Source organism: Numida meleagris, chromosome Z (genome assembly GCF_002078875.1).
Source record: "Numida meleagris isolate 19003 breed g44 Domestic line chromosome Z, NumMel1.0, whole genome shotgun sequence".
Classification (NCBI taxonomy): Eukaryota; Metazoa; Chordata; class Aves; order Galliformes; family Numididae; genus Numida; species Numida meleagris.
Genome location: NC_034438.1, coordinates 63,051,956 through 63,061,554, shown reverse-complemented (window position 1 = coordinate 63,061,554; position 9,599 = coordinate 63,051,956). Strand labels below are relative to the sequence as shown.

At 42.5% G+C, this 9,599-nt stretch overlaps 1 long non-coding RNA gene across 5 annotated transcripts; it reads left to right on the top strand.

Annotated features, from left to right (window-relative positions):
* LOC110390305 lies at positions 34 to 7,649 on the top strand. 5 transcript variants are annotated; one of them, XR_002433682.1, is made up of 6 exons: positions 34 to 317; positions 1,744 to 2,160; positions 2,249 to 2,354; positions 2,600 to 2,682; positions 3,711 to 3,857; positions 4,066 to 7,649. It is a non-coding gene; the product is annotated as an uncharacterized LOC110390305 (long non-coding RNA). The 5 variants fall into 5 exon arrangements; XR_002433684.1 differs by having other exon boundaries at positions 42 to 317; positions 2,081 to 2,160; XR_002433683.1 differs by lacking the exon at positions 34 to 317 and having other exon boundaries at positions 327 to 1,899; positions 2,081 to 2,160.

The window sequence follows — 9,599 nt, the reverse complement described above, 5'->3', positions numbered from 1 at the left end:
CTCGCGCTCTCCCTTCCCCGGCGCAAGGGGGAATTAGAAACGGTTCTAGAAGGATTTTAAACAACTGGCTGTTCCGAGCGCCCGACACCCGCCCGCCGCCGCTGCCGCCGAGGGGGGAGCGCGGCGGCGAGCGGCAAAACGCGGAGCGGATTGCAGTCGGCAGCCGGGCCGCTCCCTGAGCGAAGCCTTCCCGCGGCCGTGGAGCCGGGTCGCCCCGCCACAACGCCCCGCAGCCCTGAGAGGCTCGGGCGCTGCCCCCCACCGGGCCCGGCCGCCCCTCACGGTGCCGAGGTGCCGAGGCCCGGCGTGCAGCCCCGGTACGCGGCTGTGGGCGGCGGGGGCCGTGGGGCAGGAGGGAGCACTTCCTGAGGAGAAAGTGTGTCCTCGGGGAGACGGAGTGGGAATGCACAGTGGTGTGAGGGAAATCAAGGAAATGCGTTGGGGGGGGGTTTAAAGCCGTGCCACGGAGATGTGGTGGGAGAGAGCCGGGGTCACGCATCGCTTTGCTCTCCTCACGCGCCCTGCTCTTCTGAAGTACAGCCCCACTTCTCCCATCCTTTGGTACCCACTCACCTTTACTAACACACAACTGACCCAAACCCACCCACGCATCCGCCCAAAGGCTCTCACTGTGCCGTGCCCAGCGCTCCCAACCGCTCTCCGGCCAGGCCCCGCTGTGCCAAACCACCAGACAACACCTGGGGCGGGAAGTTGTCCGCAGCACAGACCGCCGGCATCTGTTTATCATTGTGAGAGCCGCGGCAAAGCGTCCTCTGGATCCTGAGCTGCAAGAGCAAAGGAAACGGTTGGGGAGGTGAAATTGTTTTGGGGGGGATTAGGAGAGCATTAATGAGCGACTGGAACAAATTAGTGATGGAGCGGTGGAGACAACAGGAAGGAGTGGAATGCCAAGGAGTCCTGCATGCTGGTGGCTGCACGCAGACCATTCCCCACCATCAGCTCCAGTGGGGTGGGATTTGTGCTTTTGCAACTCGCTGCAGTAAATCACCAGATTAAAGCGAGCTGCAGCAAGGGCCACTGTATGCCAAAGTTGTCTGCCCCAGGCTTTTGCCCCGCAATGTTTTTCATACAGGTCAGCGGGATGGAGTGGTGGAGGTGGGTCTGGTGGATGGTGCCAGCATCAGCCCAGGCCTCCACACCACCATAGGTCCTGCTTGTGTTCAGGTCACACCACCTACAGTGGGGGAAGAGCTGTCCACAGAGCTCTGGTGGGAGTAGGAAGGAAGCGGGCAACAGGAGAGAATGAGCATTAAGGGAGAGGTGGGAAGGGTGAGGGAGGCCGACACAGGAAGAGAAGGAGCTGTAAATGGCCATGGGGGAGAAGAGAAAAAGGAAGCAAAGCGCAAGAACAAGGCACAGTGAACGTGGGTGATGAAAAAGGGAAAGGACTGTGGAGAGAGAATCTGAGAATGGCATGTAAATGAAGAGCCAACCAAAGGGATGCGTTTTGCCCTCATTCATACCGAATAATACTTACATGTCTTGTAGCATGGAGTTCACATGAAGGCTAGCCATGTGACTGATTGTATTCAGTGTGAATACAGGGAGCAGAAAATGGCACAAAGAAAGAAAGGCAGAGAAAGAATCAGGGCAGAGAACAAAGAAGGACCTGGGTTGTGGGTAAAATACAAAAAAATAACGGTAGTCTAAGGGAGGAAAATAGTGAACATGGACACACTTGAGCAAATGCATGCAAGATAGATAACACTTATTTTGGTTCAGATGACCACAGTCCTGAGTACAATTTTCATCGAAACGTTTGCTTACCCACGTGGAACAGCCATTGTCATCCCATCAGAGACGTTGGCTATCTCCTGTCCAAGGCTTCGTACTGTCACCCATCTGCCCTGGTTTCAGCACAGCTTTCACACAAAGCTGGTAACAACAGTGAAGTGGTTCCTGGCTCTTCTCTGTGTCTTCCTTTTTTCCCTTTTTATTTATTTTCTGCAAAATCTCCTCTCTCATTTGCCTCAGTAGTTTTGATTGATTTGTTTGTGGTTTGGAGGGTGGGGGGTTATTTTGAGAAGATGGCTATGTCAGTGGTGTGTCGCTGTTGCAGGGTGAAAAGTTTTTGTGTGGAAAAGAACTACATTGTGGAGTTTCCCGAAAATAAGATGAGATTGCTCCGGTGTCCTTTGGGTATGCATTCCATGACAAGATTTTCACAGCTGAAAATGCTTTGTTCCCATTTTTCATTTGCATTCTTATGATTTATTTGGTTCTGAAGGGCTGCAGACACCTTGGATATTCCTAGATAAAATCGTGGTTTGGTGGACAAATTGGAGCAGGGTGAACTTCTAGAGGGCAGCAATGAACGTCCAGAATTGAGCAGGGTGAGTCTGCTCCGAGGGGCAGTGTTAGAGCTCCTTCTCTGCACAGGTATAGCCCCTGAACAACCATTAACATTCAGGTGATGACTTTGTAATTTTGCTTAGAGATCTTTCAGCGTGAGATATAGAAATAATGCTGTTATTTATTCATTTATTTTGAGTACGAAAAACAGAGGGCAAAAAGGAGTAAGGTAATCATAGCACTCTGCTGTAGATCTGCCAAGCTAACATTACAACTGCCTCTGCAGGAATGCTGTCAGGGTGTAGTATCCTTTGGAACCACGCAAACAAAGCACTATCGCGTGGATACAAGATTTTGCCAAGTGAACAGGTACAGTTACACAGAAACATCCTATAGTCTTGTTAAGTTTTTTATGTGTCATTAGTCCTGTTTTAAAGTCTTTCTGAACATGTAGTATCTGTATCTGTGCCCATGCTCAAATCATTTCAAGCACAAACACTGCTCTTAATAGCAGCAATTGTATCTCATGAGGCCAGTATTGTAATTAATGAGATTTGAGGCACATATACTGAGACAAATTTAAGTTTCTAATATCAGAAGGGAAGATCCAGTGTTTGTTTAAAAGGGGGATGAAGGGGTGGCTGTACTTTAAAGCTTCTCAGTCCAACACTGGAAAGGAATTCACAATGTATTTTTAGAGTGTTATAAAAATCTCTTACATAATGCTGATTAATTCTTAGGTTTTAGGGAAGAGCACTGGGCTTTGTGTATAAGAGTGTTGACCAGCTAAGCCACTGAAAAGGGCTGGTTTGGGCTGGATTTTTCTTGGACTCCTTAGGTACAGAATGCTGCAATTATTCAATTATTACAAGATTTTGCTTTTGTTTGGGCGTGTATGAATATTTCTCTGGAAACTGCATCTTATTCTTGGAAGTCTTTATCATTTTAAAACATATGCTATGTTATATCACCCTGTCGGAGATATGGGATAGCTACAAACTGTTGGTGTGGGTTTTTGTTCCTCTCTCTTGCTGCAGCTAGTTACATTATGGATTAACATTAAGAATGTCTGCAGTGAAACATTACTCCTATGGCTGTATAAGACTTACTTAAACAATGTAACTTGTATTACAGAATCATGATTTTCCTCATATACTTGCAGTAATATATGCAATTAATATACAGTTCTGCCCATTCTGTTGATTTTCAAAATCATCAATCTAACTGGCAGCTTTCAGACAGCTTTTAACAAAGGCCTATTCAGGAAATTAAGCCAGTAAATGCTACTCCCGTCTTTTAATTGTAGTTATATATAGTTATTGCTGTGTGTAGCTGGAAAGATTTTTTGGACAAGATATCATGGGAAAGAGAAGCTTTTGTTTGGTCTTTTTCAACAGATATGTGACCGAGGCAGCTTTGAAGCTGTTCCCAAGAATCCTTCTTGCTTCTGTGGGATGTCTTATCTTTCTGTGGAGTTTCTGACTATGAACCTCGTTATGCAGTCTTTCATTCTTGTGCCATACAGTTGGGTAAGAAATGCTCAGGTGAGTGAGGTGAGTCCTAGATCTTTATTAGAGAATGAAGATAGCTGGAATGCAGGCTTCTGAAGTGTTAAACAAAAGCTTTGTTTGTCCCTATCTTCCAATTGGGAGGGAATAAAAGGAAATAAAAGTAATTATAGCTCAGCAGCAGGGAGAACAATGTAAAGAAAAGTCTCACAAAAGGCTCTTTAATAACCTGTTTGTCACCCAGGTCTCCTGCCAGCAAGGACTCTCCCTGTATCCATGATGCCATTTACAGGTGTTTCAGCCTTTCCTCTAGAAGAAGTCTTCACTGCCACAGAGAGTTAATCCTGCTCTGCAGTGTTTAGTTGCTGGAATTATTTCATGTTAAAGGACACTTGTCCTGGGAGACACTGAGCAGCTCACTGAAGGAAGCTGGGGGCATCTTGCAGCACAGAGCCACAGGATGGGGAGAGGCACTGCTGTATGCTGAAAACAGCTGGAAGAATTTGCTGGCTGCTGCAATTGCTCCTGTAACACAGGCTGTAGCTGCTTGCTCACTCTCATTCTCCCATGAAACCTAAGTTATGGCCCTGCCTCCTCCTTGCTCTTTTTTTTTTTTTTTTTTTTTTTTTTTTCCAGAGAACTGCAGTTTCTTTCTGTCTTTGGAGGGGAATCAAGAATTCCTTGCAGCCTCCTGCTACACGGTTCACCCATGAAAGGGCCGGGTACAATCTGAGTGCATTTAGCTTAGAAATAAAACTTGGCAAAAATAAAGCTGTCATTGGTTTATTGCTCACAGTGACAATGATATGGTTGCTCACAGGTGTAAATAAGTGCTTTACTTTCCAGTTTGTGTGCAAGTGCAATTCAGAGTCTCAGAAATTACCTGTAAAGGGCTCTGTGACAATACGGTCTGAGTTCATACAGTAGAAAAACGCATGTTTTGTAAGTACTGTTTCCCTCCATATTAGCTCTTTCTCTTGGGTTCTCTGGTGTCTTATGTGGTTTCAGATCTCCCTGATGTTATTTCCACAGGAGGGGCTTTCCCAGTATCTCCTTCTCGCTCTCACACGCAGAGGCTCTCAGGTGATGTGTTGTCTGATGTTGGTGAAGGCTTGAACTCTCAATGCCTGTCACGTAGAGCAGCTCAGATACGGTCCCTCTCCTCAGCAACGTATTTTTGCTTAAATAACTGAATTACTACTTTTGTTGTCTGCTAAATTTGATTGTTATTTAGTAATGTCTTAAACTGATGACTGTTTTACATGTAAGCACACGCAGCGTGTGGGATTGCCCTCATTTCTTTCAGCGGCGTGGCTGAAACTGGTTGTTTTAATCTATCAGACTGAAACTGCATATTATCAAACAAACTGGTCTGTAAAGAAATAGTGTGTAGCCTCAGTTACTAATCATTTGAAGGAATGCTGAAGGTCACCATTGATGGTTCAGTGATGTGTCTCATTAGCAATATGAGCTTATGTGCTGTCTGGGCCCCAAACTAGAAGAAAACAGCATGAAATCTGGGAGATGCCGGTCCTTCATTTGGGTAAATGTAAGGCTAATTTGGGTCTGGGCCCTACACAGAGCTCCACTTGGGCAGATCTATTTCTGTGTGATGTGGGTGCAAGGATTTGTAAGGACTTTACTGCTACGGTGCCTTGGCTCCCACTTCTAGCATTTAGTGCTATGTTTACAAAAAAAAAAAAGCACATGAACCCAACAAACAACAACAGCAACAAAGCCAGAAATGGCATTACAGGAATCAAAACTGCTTTTATTTTGAGGGTCACTACACTGAGTAGAATGTTACAAAAAAAGGATGAACCCAGTATGGCATTGCTGAAAATTCCGGAGTTAGTTTGACACATGCAAACTGCTGTTGGCTTCAACAGGCTTATTTAACATGTTTGTTTCTTTGGGCTTCAGGACGAGTCAAAATGCAATGTTGTTAGCCCGTATCAGTGAGGCTGCATATTACAGGCTGTAAGCTGGGAGTTGCAGAAGTGTATTGACAAAAAAGAGTTTGGCTTTAGCCAGCAATTAATCATGACTAGGACAAGTAACCTCTCCAGAACTCTCTGGTTTTTGTATTTATTAATCTCTGTTCATAAAAAAATATTCCAAAGCAAGCAGTAGCACTCAACGTGGAGATCTGGGGAAATAAATGGCCAAAGCTATCACACTGTGACATCTTTGGCAAACCTTTACGCAGTTTTATAAACAAATACAGGTGATGTTCTATTCTTGGAATAGCTCTTTTCATTAGATGCTCAGTCTTGAATAAAATGGTTCATTCCATTTTTCCATGTTTTTATTGGGCATCTAATAGTGAATCCAGCGTCATCACGGTGGTGTACCGTATCAGCCATGCGCATCAATACATTCAAGTTTTTTGGAATGTTTCTGCTTTTTTTTTAATGTGTATAGCTCAAGAAAGACGGAAATCACTTCAAACTGCGTTATGGGCTTAAAATTTGAAGGAGCTAATTTTTCTGGATCTCAAAAATCATAGGAAATGAAGTCATTGTCTACAGTCTTTCTCTTCTTTTTAAGAAGTACAAAATGGGCAAGAGGACTACAACAGCTGAGTGTTATTTTGTTTGCTTTCCACACCAACATTTGAGCATTTTCTTCTTTTACTTTTTATGAAATATGCATGTTCAGTTAGGAATAGATATGCTGAAAACAGCTAAAATTTCACCCTGTTTTGGACCCAGGGCCCAAGAAGAGGCTGCTGATGATTGAAAACGCTGGCACATACCAAATCAAGGTTACATCAGTCCTGACTGATTGTTTAACAGCTGCCCAATAATGTTGTTAAAAGTAAGAAAGAAAACCACACATTATTCATACATTTGTACCTATGTATGTTTCGTTTCTCTTCACCTTCCAAGAGATCATAAATTCAGAAATGAACAACAGTGTTTGGGGAAGATAATCCACAGAACATCCCCAGAAACCCAGCAAAATAACAAGAAGAATTGATCAAAAATGCTCACTAGTGTATGGAATCAAGAAAAAAAATGTTGTTTAACTCTTGTGTACTCATTAAACCAAAAGCACATGAAGCTTTTTTAATTTGCCAGTTTCAGGTAAAATGCACTGTAAAGCTCACTTTGTTGATATTTTTTGCTTTTCATAGGTAATTGAGAGATATGAAGAACAATGAGAAACTCATGCCCTGTTAGAACTGCTCTTTACAAGCACAATTACACCAGAGGAACAAAATTACAACCTATTCATTCAGGTCTCTGTAGGTACAGAAGGGTAAAGGAGGTTTATAATGGGGTATGGACAATGTCAGAGCACTGAGGATGCACTAGCTTGGAAGGGGAAACCATTTAACTCTAAATATCTTCTGAGATAAAAGTACAGAGGGATTGTGAGGATAACATGCACTTTAGGTTCATCTTCAACTGAACATTTTGAATGGGTAAACAGGTAAAAGGCAACTATGCTCTGTAATATTAACACATGAAAATTGTTTTGGGGGTTTGTTTTGGTTTTATGCAGGAGATTGTTTTGTGAGACAGAGCCTTTTATAGAAAGACTATTTTTGTTTTCTTTGGCATTTCCATTTATAAAAACTACTCATGTTTACACACACAGACACACACACACGCGCACACACACACACACACACACACACACACACAATATTGTTCATTATATATTGTTCATCTGGTAAGGAAGAAATAAAAAAAGAAATTGATACCAGGCTGCATATGTGTTCAAAAGCTTAGTGAATTCTTCAAGCACTGCTGTGGATCATATTTCATTAAACTGCAATAAAAAAATCCTTTTTTACCTTGTCTTTGTGTGTTCTGAGGTGGGTTTGTAAGGTTTGAATTAGTAGGTAATCACCAAGAAGTCTCCTTTCATGAAGCTGCAGCTGGGAAATGGACAGTTTAATATTAATGGAAAGAACAAACTTTCCATCTCCTTTCTCTTCTCTTTCCTCTCTGCACTTCTACTTCATCATTTTCTTCTCCAGGGTCCCTATCCTAAAGTCATCTTTGTAGAAATCCAGGAACTATAAAGCAAGAGTAGAGCCTAGTTTTTCAAAATCCTGTTTACTGACTTCAGTGAGAAAGTAACATATGAATATTCAGGATAGAAAGATCCTATGCATTGATGTATCTGCAATTACTTTTTCAGCTAGGAAACAAATATTAAATGAACCTGCAGGTTTATGAAACTTTGTGCCGTCACCATGCCAAGGGGAGGTATGGAAATGACCACCTCTGGCTTCTCAGAGGGGAAAAATATTAAGCAGTTGTAGAAAACAATTAAGCAAAAGTGATTGAACTTTAATATAAATAAATAGCACTGTTTTGAAAATGTGTTTATATCTGCACCTATTCTGTCTGTACAGCAAGAATATCTTCAGAGATGACACTAACTTCCATCGTTTAATGACATATCTCGGAAGATGTCTGAGTGACACACCTTCCACTGCTGTTCACATCTAGACCCATTCTGGCTTCGCTTTCAAGCAAGTTGAGCAAGTATGTGAAACTAACTGCTGAACTTTAACTGGTTATGTTTTTGTAGATTAAAGGACATTTTTTCATACACTTCATCATTTAAGCCATCTGCTAGAAATCCACCGTGATGAATGAGAGAGGACAGTTCCAAACCAGGGTCACCAGGGACTGACAGGTGTAAGGCAAACATCAATTTAACTCTTTTTCTCTGCACACAAAGGGACCTGAGAGCCTGCTGGGACATGACAGAAGTCAAGGGACTGAACTGAACTGAGAGCTCCAAAAGGTTTCCTTTTTCTTCTATTCTGGATATAAATAGCATATTTGAATAAAACTTTTTGCTGTTTACTTGCTGTTCTCTTGAGTTTCCTTTCACATGCCTGGTGGTGGTATTTAGGGCACTGGACTGAAAGAACTTTGCTGACTCTTGTGAGATTTGTTCACATGGGCAGATAAGCTCTTGTGCCTGAATCCCCCCAGGTATCTTTCTGTCCAATGAAGGACGGCACTGTGGGTCTAAGAGGAGAATCAAGTCCTGTCTGAGCAGCTGGTACTGGGAAGGTCACAAGTGAAGTCCTGAACAAGAGAACAGAGATGCCCTGGGGGTTTCATTAGGAGCCGTGACTCCTCCAATCTGTTTCACCTGTTGACGTCTCCACATTTGATGGTCCTGCTAACAGGGTAGTATCTTGGCTTCCTAGGATAAACGGCTAAGAAGCCCGAAATTTAAAGTGAATTGTGTTAAAATAAGTTTGTTGTTGTTGTTGTTATTTTTTTATACCCAAGGTCAAAATTTACAGCTCATTTTCACAGTGCTTACCTGACTTGTAGTAGCATGAGTCCTCTATTGATTCAAAAGCAGACTTGAGAAGCAGAGGTGATTTAATTTCTTCAATTTCCCCATTTTTTTTAATCTTTCTAATTTTTAAAATTCTCCTCTCTCTCTCTCTCTCAAAAAAAAAAAAAAAAAAAAAAACAATATAAAAACAAACAAACAACAAAAAAGAACAAAAAAAAAAAAAAAAAAAAAAAACAACCACACACCTGACTTAAAACAGATCCCGACACACCAACCCCCCGAGCTTACATTACCCTGAAATTCAGACAGCATCAGCTATCTGCCTACAGTATTCTATGCTATAGGTTTTAGTAAGAGATAAAGAGGTGCATTTTTTATAAGACTGTGGATAATATAGAATAGTTTGGGGTCAGAAAAGAGCTCTTGAGGAGATCCTTCCTGGCCTGGAAGGGCGTCATGTCTGATTAAGACAACTTACTTAATTCCAGACGTTGG